This window comes from Bison bison, unplaced genomic scaffold (genome assembly GCF_000754665.1).
Source record: "Bison bison bison isolate TAMUID 2011002044 unplaced genomic scaffold, Bison_UMD1.0 scf7180017864330, whole genome shotgun sequence".
Taxonomy (NCBI): Eukaryota; Metazoa; Chordata; class Mammalia; order Artiodactyla; family Bovidae; genus Bison; species Bison bison.
In genome coordinates, this window is record NW_011494902.1 from 9,330,864 (window position 1) to 9,342,646 (window position 11,783).

The following is an 11,783-nucleotide window of genomic DNA, read 5'->3' on the forward strand; positions in this document are numbered from 1 at the left end:
AGTACTCTTGCCTGGAAAATCCTATGGATGGAGGAGCCTGGTAGGCTGCAGTCCATGGGGTTGCTAAGAGTCGGACACGACTGAGTGACTTCACTTTCACTTTTCACTTTCATGCATTGGAGAAGGAAACGGCAACCCACTCCAGTGTTCTTGCTTGGAGAATCTCAGGGACAGGGAAGCCTGGTGGGCTGCTGTCTATGGGGTCACACAAAGTCGGACAGGACTTAAGCGACTTAGCAGCAGCAGCAGCAGCTACTCTGGAGATTTTTTTTTTTTAACATCCAAATGGAAAAGCAAGCAGTTAGATAGAGCCTGATATCAATTAGGAAATTTTTAGCATGTGATTTTATGTTAAACCATGAACTCTATTAGGAAGTGAGGAAGATAGAAATAAGAGGATCATGGTCAGAGCCTGGGGCATTCCAATATTAAAAGCAAAGGAGAAAAGGATCTAGCCAAAGATACTGAAAGGTGAGGAAAAGGAGAGAACAATAAAAGAGTAATTACACTGGTGATTCATCTCAGAACTATTTTGTACTAGTTATTATTACATCAAAGGAAGTAACAAACAAAAAGAGCTACTTAAAGGTTAACTGGACAGACTCTTACTGTTACTATGTAGAAAAAGATTTCTCAACTCTGGCACTACTGGTGTTTTGGTCAGAATAATTCCTTGCTATGCGGAACTAATTTATTCATTGTAGGGTGTTAAGCATTCTCCCTGGCCTCTACTCACTTGATGCCAGCAGCAGTCCACAACACTGAGAATCAAAAATGTCTTCAGACATTACCAAATGTCCTCTGGGGTGAAAGATCATCCCTAGTGGAGAACCACTGATGTAGAACTACTGAATGCTCTCTGATGATGCCTCTCCCTCCATGACTCTAAGCATTTTTCAAGGTCCTTAATGAATTTCTGTTTTCAGATTTTTTTGAATACTCCCTTGTTTTCCTTTACTTGATCTTTCAGCAGTATGCTAGAAATATAACCAAAACTTCCTTTTCAAAACACTTTTTTTTTTTCTCTTAGTTTCTGTGATTCTACATTCTCTTGTTTTATCCTAATGCATTGGCTGGTCCTTGCCATAGTTTTAATCTAGTCTCAGAGCTTGGTTCCAATTCCTTCTTAATTTCCCCTGGTAATCTAACCTGGTTTGATGGTTTTAGATATCCCCTCAATTTTTCTATTCCTTAATGCAATTCCAGTCCAGAGATCTAAGATAAAGCTTTGACTACATCACTGCAAACCTAACATTCTCATTGGATCTCTTACTGGACTTAGCATAACTAAAACCAAACCCACAGTTTTCCATTTTCAGTTCAGTTCAGTTCAGTTCAATTGCTCAGTCATGTACAACTCTTTGCCACCCCATGAAATGCAGCACACTAGGCCTCCCTGTTCATCACCAACTCCTGGAGTCTACTCAAACTCATGACCATAGAGTTGGTGATGCCATCCTGCCATCTCATCCTCTGTCTTCCCCTTCTCCTCCTGCCCCCAATCCCTCCCAGCATCAGAGTCTTTTCCAATGAGTCAGCTCTTCGCATGAGGTGGCCAAAGTATTGGAGTTTCAGCTTCAGGATCAGTCCTTCCAAAGAACACCCAGGACTGATCTCCTTTAGGATGGACTGGTTGGACCTCCTTGCAGTCCATTTTCAGTATCCTTCAAATTATACAATCCAGGGAACCAGATGTCAGTCTGGAATCCTTTCTGTCCTCATTTGTCACATTCATTCCATTTGCAAACATTTTTTTCCTCAAGATTCTACTCACTACCTTTCACTTTATTGAGACTATAATAGAGCAACATACCACCATTTCTATGGGAGCATAGCCCTTCTATGTGGCCTCCTTCTGTTATAGTCTTTTCTCCCACCAAATCCATTATCCACAGAAAAAATAAAAGAGTTGTCTTAGATATAAGTAAGATGACATTACTTCCTTCTCATTTCCTAGGTCTTAGCTCAAATCTCCTCTTTTCAAATGTGCCTTTATTAATCATCTTACTCAAACCTATATCATTCAAGTTTTTATCTCCAAGTCCATTTTTTTACTTCCCCAAATACACCTTTCAAAAATTGGATTTTTTGTATTTATTTATGTGTTTGGAGAAGGCAATGGCAACACACTCCAGTACTCTTGCCTGGAAAATCCCATGGATGGAGGAGACTGGTGGGCTAAAGTCCATGGGTTCGCTAAGAGTTGGACACGACTGAGCGACTTCACTTTCACTTTTCACTTTCATGCATTGGAGAAGGAAATGGCAACCTACTCCAGTGTTCTTGCCTGGAGAATCCCAGAGACGGGGGAGCCTGATGGGCTGCCGTCTGTGGGATCGCATAGAGTCAGACATGTGTAAAGCGACTTAGCAGCAGCATGTATGTTTTAGTTTAGTTGATTTTGTCTTTGTTCCACAGAATATAAACTTCATGAGGACAAGATTCTGCTATCTTTATCATATTCCAAGAACCCATCACCAAACCTAACAAACAAAACTCTCTAATAATGCTTTGCATGCATGCTTCGGGCATGGCCAACTCTTTGTGACTCTATGGACTATAGCCCACCAGGCTCCTCTGTCTATGGAATTCTCTGGACAATAATACTTGAGTGGGTTGCCATGCCATTCTCCAAGGTATCTTCCTGACCCAGGGATAGAACCCGTGTCTCTTATTTCTCCTGCATTGGCAGGCGGGTCCTTAACCAATAGGGCCACCTGGGAAGCCCAAATAATGCTTTGGGTATGAATGAATACAACTTGATTGGTCACCTTAAGATGCTATGCAATCTGATCAATAACTTAGTATTATTAATTGCATAATTTTATATTTTATATGGTCATAAAAGATTTATGTTCAGTAAAATTTTGACAATTGATCACAACTATTTTAGAACCATCAATTCTAATCAGTATGTATTATTGAGTGCCTGTCTTATTAATCAACAACAATCAAGCCACAGATTGATAGTAACATAATAGCTGATAGCTTCAGATCTCTTCCAAGGTAATCATAATAAATTATTTTAGTTGTTGACTGATTCGAATAAACTCTGATGGTTTTAAAAGTATTCTAGCCAAGCAATTATATTTCAATTTAGTTTCAATTTAGATTTTAATGGTGTCTTAAATTTATAATGGGCGTCCCAGGAGGTGTTAGTGGTAAACAACCTGCCTGCCAATGCTGGAGACATAAGAGACTCTGATTCGACCCCTGGGTTGGGAAGATCACCTGGAGCGGGGCATGACAACTCACTACAGTGTTCTTGCCTGGAGAATCCCATGGACAGAGGGAGCCTGGTGGCCTACAGTCCATGGGGCTGCAAAGAGTCAGACACAACTGAAGTGACTTAGCATGCATGCACGTAAATTTATAATACTGAAGAAAGAAAAAAAAAAAACAAAACTATCAACTTTTACCACTACCCAAATGTCCTAAAACAAGACTTTGAAGTTTTTGCTAAAATTTATGTACACACATTTATGTCTGGGTACCCTGTTGTTGTTGTTTAGTTGCCAAGTCATATCTGACTCTTTGCAACCCCATGGACAGTAGCCCTCTCGGCTCTTCTGTCCATGGTATTTCCTAGACAAGAATGCTGGAGAGCGTTGGCCTTTCCTTCTAGGGGATCTTCCCAACCCAGGGATCAAACCTGTGTCTCATGCATTGGCAGAAGGATTCTTTACTGCTGAAGAACCAGGGAAGCCCGTGGTTACATAGGAATACTAATAAATTTATGTATGCATGTGTGTATGTGTGTGAGATGTACACACAGACCCATATATTGGGTAGGAGACTTAAAGCTAGGACTCCAATTAGAAACTGAAACCTATTAAAGAAAACTTAATTGAATATTTTGTTAAAGTTTTTCAGGAAAAATGGTTCTAATCAACTTTTTGAGAAAAGGGTATGAGTATTAATGAATAAAATTATATTATTCTGAACAATTTCTTTTGCATAATGGGGAATATGCCAAGCATGGTATCTCATATTCACGTCTCAAAACCAGGTAGATCAGATGAACCATTTGTTTTGCTCAGGAATATTCAGCTCTTTAATGGTAAAATCTAATGTGGAGAGTTAAAGTTATTTGCATTTTCAAGCACTGACCTACTTTATAGTGCTTGCTATCATGTATCTAGCATTTCATACTAGAAATAATAAATTGCCAGAAAGTATGTACAATTGTTGAATAATGCTATCATATCCTCTTCTGACTACTAAAATTCAAATTCAGAAATCTCATTATGCTTTACATACAGATTGAATCATGTCAGTATTTTAAGTTTTAAATTATTTAATTTTCTTAAAGAAAAAAAATCTATCCATTTTGTATAGCTCAGGGGGTTAGAAAATCATAGGCATTTCTATCTATAAATAACTTAGTCTGCATCTGAATTTTAAATTTGCAATCCTAATTGCTATTCCAACCATTTTCACAGACTACAGAAGAGAAGTCCCTTCATGATTTCTAAAAAAGATCATGTTAAAAATTATTTTCCTTTAGAATGGACTTCAGTTAACATTTAGTTGCCTGAGCAATATTTTTCTGATTTCTGATACAACATATTTTATGCCCTTTCCTGAAATAAAAAATATTCCAGTGTTTTCTGTAGCTTTGAATATACCTTCAAGATATCCTGTCATCACGTGTATCACTCCTGCGACTGAACGTGTGCTGTCATGTACGGCTCTTTGTGACCCCACGGACTATAGCCCACCAGGCTTCTCTGTTAAAGGAATTTTCCAGACAAGAATACCGGAGTGGGTTGCCATTTTCTACTCCAGGGGATCTTCCCAGCCTGCATCTTCTGCATTGGCAGGTGGATTCTTTACTAGTAATCCACATGGGAAGCCACTGATAATGGAGTAATAACTACAGTGTCCATAGTTTGATTTGCATATTCTTTCTTTCACCTATTGATTCAGAGATAGAAATCAATGGACCATATTCAGCTCAGGGAAAAACTTTTAAGTTTCATTTTCTGAGGAGTGGGGAATTCTCAGGTAAGTAGTATTTGTGCCAAAACTTAGAAGATGAAATAGACTGCAGGAAATCATAACCCACTCCAGTATTCTTGCCTGGAGAATTTCATGGACATAGGAGCCTGGTGGGCTATAATCCATGGGATCACTAAGAGTTGGACACGATGAACAACTAACACTTACTTACACGTCATTAAACTAATGGATGACTAGGTGGTGACTCTTAAAAGAGCAAGTATCATACATTGCAGGGAAATTCATGGGGGTAAAAATCAATTCTTTATATACAAGATGGATTTCAGAGAAATACATACAAATTGTCTAGGTAATAGCTGGATAAACATAAACTATGTCACATGTTTTATTTTAAACCACACATATTTACTATTGGAAGGGACTTTAGAAATTTTCTACTTCAAAACACTACTTAGTTTTCAGATGAATGGAGATGTAGCAGGTATTTAAAGTTAAGTCTAAAATTTGTCATGTTTTTGTTGCATGGCCATAGATAAGCCATCTAATCATTCTAGAACACACACTGATCATTAAATTAAGGTGGTGAGAATGGATTTATTTCATATTTATAATATTGAGATATCAGGGTTACAAGGTAGTTTAGGAATCAAAATTGAATAATTACCCTTATCAGTGTAGCCTTAAGGATATATATATACACATACATAATGCACTGGTAAGAATTTATATGGAACGCTTAATGATTTGGAACATGGTGCTAAAACTCATGGCTCAGATATTCCAAACTTTTAAGCATGACGTTTAGTTAGTCATAATGGGATTTTAGAAAATGTACCATTCTACTATCCACTTTTCTTCCTAGTGAATACTGTTACTCATGGGTAGTTCTAATAACAGAGAAACAAATGGAAAGAATAGATTACATGATACATCTAATTACTACCAATAAAATAATAATGAAGCTGCTTCAAATCCTTTTAGAAAAAGGCGAATAAATAACTTTGCACTGATGGTGAAAGACTCCATACCACATTAATAAAATTATAAAAAATGTAAAATATATAAAGGTTAAAAATTTGCAAATATAATATACAAATAAAATTTATACATTTGTGTTCTTGATGGTATAAAAATAAAAAATTAGCTATCAAATAAGTTTCACTCCTGACTTACAATAAACAGTGACTGGAGGTTACTGGTTTTACTAATTTTTTTTTTTTTTTAAACAACCAGTTGCTTAGTCACTCAGTCCTGTTTGACTCTTTGCGACCCCATGGACTGTAGCCTACCAGTCTCCTCTCTCCATGGGATTCTCCAGGCAGGAATACTGGAGTTGGTTGTCATTTCCTTCTCCAGGGGATCTTCCCGACCCAGGGATCGAACTTTGGTCTCCTGCATTGCAGGCAGACGCTTAACCTCTGAGCCACCACGAAGCTAAAGAATGCTCAAAATACCACACAATTGCACTCATCTCACAAGCCAATAAAGTAATGCTCAAAATTCTCCAAGCCAGGCTTCAGCAATACATGAACCATGAACCTCCAGATGTTCAAGCTGGTATTAGTAAAGGCAGAGGAACCAGAGATCAAATTGCCAACGTCTGCTGGATCATTGAAAAAGCAAGAGAGTTCCAGTAAAACATCTATTTCTGCTTTATTGGCTATGCCAAAGCCTTTGACTGTGTGGATCACAATAAACTGTGGAAAATTCTGAAAGAGATGGGAATACCAGACCACCTAACCTGACTCTTCAGAAATCTGTATGAAGGTCAGGAAGTGAAAGTTAGAACTGGACATGGAACAACAGACTGGTTCCAAATAGAAAAGGAGTAGGTCATGGCTGTATATTGTCACCCTGCTTATTTAACCTATATGCAGAGTACATCATGAGAAACATTGGGCTGGAGGAAACACAAGCTGGAATCAAGATTGCCAGGAGAAATGTCAATAACCTCAGATATGCAGATGACACCACCCTTATGGCAGAAAGTGTAGAAGAACTAAAGAGCCTCTTGATGAAAGTGAAGGAGGAGAGTGAAAAAGTTGGTTTAAAGCTCAACATTCAGAAAACTAAGATCATGGCATCTGGTCCCATCACTTCATGGCAAATGGATGGGGAAACAGTGGAAACAGTGTCAGACTTTATTTTTCTGGACTCCAAAATCACTGCAGATGATGATTACAGCCATGAAATTAAAAGACGCTTACTCCTTGGAAGGAAAATTTTGACCAACCTAGATAGCATATTCAAAAGCAGAGACATTACTTTGCCAACAAAGGTCCATCTAGTCAAGGCTATGGTTTTTCCTGTGGTCATGTATGAATGTGAGAGTTGGACTATAAAGAAAGCTGAGCACCAAAGAACTGATGCTTTTGAACTGTGGTGTTGGAGAAGACTCTTGAGAGTCCCTTGGACTGCAAGGAGATCCAACCAGTCCATCCTAAAGGAGATCAGTCCTGGGTGTTCATTGGTAGGACTGATTTTGGATGACATGGGTTTGGGTAGACTCTGGGAGTTGGTGATGGACAGGGAGGCCTGGCGTGATGTGGTTCATGGGGCCGCAAACAGTCCAACACAACTGAATGACTGAACTGAACTGAAACTGGAGGTTACTGACTGTGTTTATCCATCCCTCCTAGGACAAATATAAAAAATTATCAAATCATTTTCAATGCTAGTTATATACAAAATGAAGATATATTTTTTAGCAACTATCAAATTCAGAAAAGAATAATTTGCAATTAATTTTTAATGTGAGATTATTCATTGTAGGGAAGAACATTTTGTCAGTTATCATCAACATCACTGCCATCGTCAACTCATCACTGTCATTATATCATTCTGTTAATCCATACATTGTACAGGAGGCGGTGATCAAGAGCATGCCCCAAAAAAGAAATGAAGAAAGGCAAAATGGTTGTCTGAGGAGGCCTTAAAAATAGCTGAGAAAATAAGAGATGCTAAAAGCAAAGGAGAAAAGGAAAGATATACCCATTTGAATGCAGAGTTCCAAAGAATAGCAAGGAGAGATAAGAAAGCCTTCCTCAGTGATCAATGCAAAGAAATAGAGGAAAACAACAGAATGGGAAAGACTAGAGATCTCTTCAAGAAAATTAGAGATACCAAGGGAGCATTTCATGCAAAATGGACACAATAAAGGACAGAAATGTTATGGACATATCAGAAGCTGAAGATATTAAGAGGTGGCAACAATAAACCAAAGACCTATACAAAGATCTTCATGACTGAGATAACCACGATGGTGTAATCACTCACCTAGAGCCAGACATCCTGGAATGCAAAGTCAAGTGGGCCTTAAGAAGCTTCACTATGAACAAAGCTAGTGGAGGTGATGGAATTCCAGTTGAGCTATTTCAAATCTTAAAAGATGATGCTATGAAAGTGTTACACTCAATATGCCAGCAAATTTGGAAAACTTACCAGTGGCCACAGAACTGGAAAAGATCAGTTTTTATTCCAATTCCAAAGAAAGGCAATGCCAAAAAATGTTCAAACTACCGCTCAATTACACTCATCTCACATGCTAGCAAAGTAAAGCTCAAAATTCTTCAAGCCAGGCTTCAACAGTATGTGAACCATAAGCTTCCAAATATTCAAGATGGATTTAGAAAAGGCAGAGGGACCAGAGATCAAATTGCCAACATCCACTGGATCATTAAAAGAGCAAGAGAGTTCCAGAAAAGTTCTGCTTTATTGACTATGCCAAAGCCTGTGACTGTGGATCACATTAAAGTGTGGAAAATTCTGAAAGACATGGAAATACTAGACTGACCTGCCTTCTGAGAAATCTGTATGCAGGTCAAAAAGCAACAGTTAGAACTGGACATGGAAAAATAGACTGTTTCCAAATGGTGAAAGGAGTATGTCAAAGCTGTATACTGTCACCCTGCTTATTTAACTTATGTGCAGAGTACATCATGAGAAATGCTGGGCTGGAAGAAGCACAAGCTGGAATCAAGATTGCCAGGAGAAATATCAATAACCTCAGATATGCAGATGACACCACCCTTGTGGCAGAAAGTAAAGAAGAATTAAAGAGCCTCTTGATGAAAGTGAAAGAGGAGAGTGAAAAAGTTGGCTTAAAACTCAACATTCAGAATACGAAGACCATGGCATCTGGTCCCATCACTTAATGGCAAATAGATGGAGAAACAATGAAAACAGTGACAGACTTTATATTTTTGAGCTCCAAAATCACTGCAGATGGTGACTGTAGCCATGAAATTAAAAGACGCTTGCTTCTTGGAAGAAAATCTATGACCAACCTAGGGAGCATTTTTTTTTTTTTTTTTTTGTATTGAGGAAATTTCTATTTTATTGAAGTTTTTTTTTTTTTTTTTATCATGAATGGGTTTTGAATTTTGTCAAGTGTTTTTTATGCATAGTCTTCCTTTTTCCAAGGCAGCATATTAAAAAGCAGAGATATTAGTTTGCCAACCAAAGTCCATCTAGTCAAATCTATGGTTTTTCCAGTAGAGTTGGACTATAAAGAAAGGTGAGTGCCAAAGATTGATGCTTTCGAACTGTGGTGTTGGAGAAGACTCTTGAGAGTCCTTTGAACTGCAAAGAGATCCAACCAGTCCATCCTAAAGGAGATCAGTTTTGAATATTCACTGGAAGCTGAAGATGAAACTCCAACACTTTGGCCACCTGATGTGAAGAACTGACTCATTGGAAAAACCCTGATGCTAGGAAAGATTGAAGGTGGGAGAAGAAAGAGACCTCAGAGAATGAGATGGTTGAATAGCATCACTGACTTGATAGAAGTTTAAGAAACCTCCAGGAGTAGGTGATGGACAGGGAAGCCTGTTGTACTGCAGTCCATGAGGCTGCAAAGATTTGGACAGGACTGAATGACTGAATTGAACTGAACTGAACTGAAATCTATACAGTGCTTATTATGTGCCAAGAACTATTAATACTAACATACAGTATGTATATATGTATGTGTGTGTATTCCTCCCTAGAAACCATATTAAATGGTGAAGATAGAGAAACTAAGAGGCTGGTAAAGAATATGAACATGATTAAGCCCTGGGTAATATAACTTCATAATACTTCATGATCACTTCATTAATACATAAAATTGTACCACAGGACCAATGTTTTTGCAAAGCAAACTTCTGTTTTAGACAAAGAAAACTAAAGGTAATCAAGACTGTGCCAGTCTTTCATTCTAATAGGAAGATTATATATGGGTGATGGAGAGTAGAGTGATCCAGTGAAAATTTTGGCTTTATCCTTGACTAAGTGTCAGACTTTATTTTTTTGGGCTCCAAAATCACTGCAGATGGTGAATTGCAGCCATGAAATTAAAAGACACTTACTCTTTGGAAGGAAAGTTATGACCAACCTAGATAACATATTCAAAGGCAGAGACATTACTTTGCCAACAAAGGTCCGTCTAGTCAAGGCTATGGTTTTTCCTGTGGTCATGTATGGATGTGAGAGTTGACTGTGAAGAAGGCTGAGTGCCGAAGAATTGATGCTTTTGAACAGTGGTGTTGGAGAAGGCTCTTGAGAGTCCCTTCGACTGCAAGGAGATCCAACCAGTCCATTCTGAAGGAGATCAGCCCTGGGATTTCTTTGGAGGGAATGATGCTGAAGCTGAAACTCCAGTACTTTGGCCACCTCATGCGAAGAGTTGACTCATTGGAAAAGACTCTGATGCTGGGAGGGATTGGAGGTAGGAGGAGAAGGGGACTACAGAGGATAAGATGGCTGGATGGCATCACTGACTCGATGGACGTGCGTCTGAGTGAACTCTGGGAGTTGGTGATGGACAGGGAGGCCTGGCATACTGCAATTCATGGGGTCGCGAAGAGTCGGACATGACTGAGCGACTGAACTGAACTGAACTGAACTGAACACTGAATAGACCTATGTGTGTTAGTCATTCAGTCATGTCAGACTCTGTGCAACCCCACAGACTGTAGTTGGCCAGGCTCCTCTAGCCATGGGATTTTCCTGGTAAGAATACTGGAGTGGGTAGCCATTCCCTTCTCTGGGGGATCTTCCCAACTTGTGGATCAAACCTGGGGTTCCTACATTGCAGGAAGATTATTTACCATCTGAGGCACCAGAGAAGCTGTCTTATAACACTGGGTTTGTAAGAGGAGGACTTAAAGAAATCACTCTGATATGGATGTATTTTTACTCACAGTTAATCTGACCTGAATTTAAAAGCTAATAATACAGCTTCTTTTAAAACCAGCTTATTGTCACCTACTACTAATAAAAAAATAGTGTTTCATATTTACATCAAATGATATTTATGGAGTTCAAATCTATGGTAGATACCATACTTGACTTTTTGGTTGTATAGGAATGGGCTAGGGCTCTCTAAAAATAAGTAGTTTATCTGTTATTCTTTCCAGGTTACCTCAAAACATAAAATCCACAATAAATTGAAATGCCCTAAAACAAAAAAGATAACCTAAAACTATAACTCTAAACAAATGTTTTAGCTTATTTTTCTCTAAAGGAATAACCATGATAATCAATGTGTCTGTCGTATACCAGCAAAAAACATTGCTCTATTTTGGATGTTCTCTGAAATATAGTTATTAGGAGTCAGAAGATATGATTACACTATTTATTGATCTCTTTCCCTAGAAGATAAACAGATTTCTGATATTGTTAAAAATGAAACAATTTCCATACAAATTGTGAAATTATTTGTTCTAGCTCTGTGAAGAATACCGTTGGTAGCTTGATAGGGATTGCATTGAATCTATAAATTGCTTTGGGTAGTATACTCATTTTCACTATATTGATTCTTCCAATCCATGAACATGGTA

At 38.3% G+C, this 11,783-nt stretch overlaps 1 protein-coding gene across 1 annotated transcript in view; it reads right to left on the reverse strand.

Annotated features, from left to right (window-relative positions):
- LRP1B (low density lipoprotein receptor-related protein 1B) overlaps positions 1-11,783 on the reverse strand; it is a 1,806,191-nt gene that overhangs the window by 149,450 nt on the left and 1,644,958 nt on the right. The window lies entirely within an intron of this gene.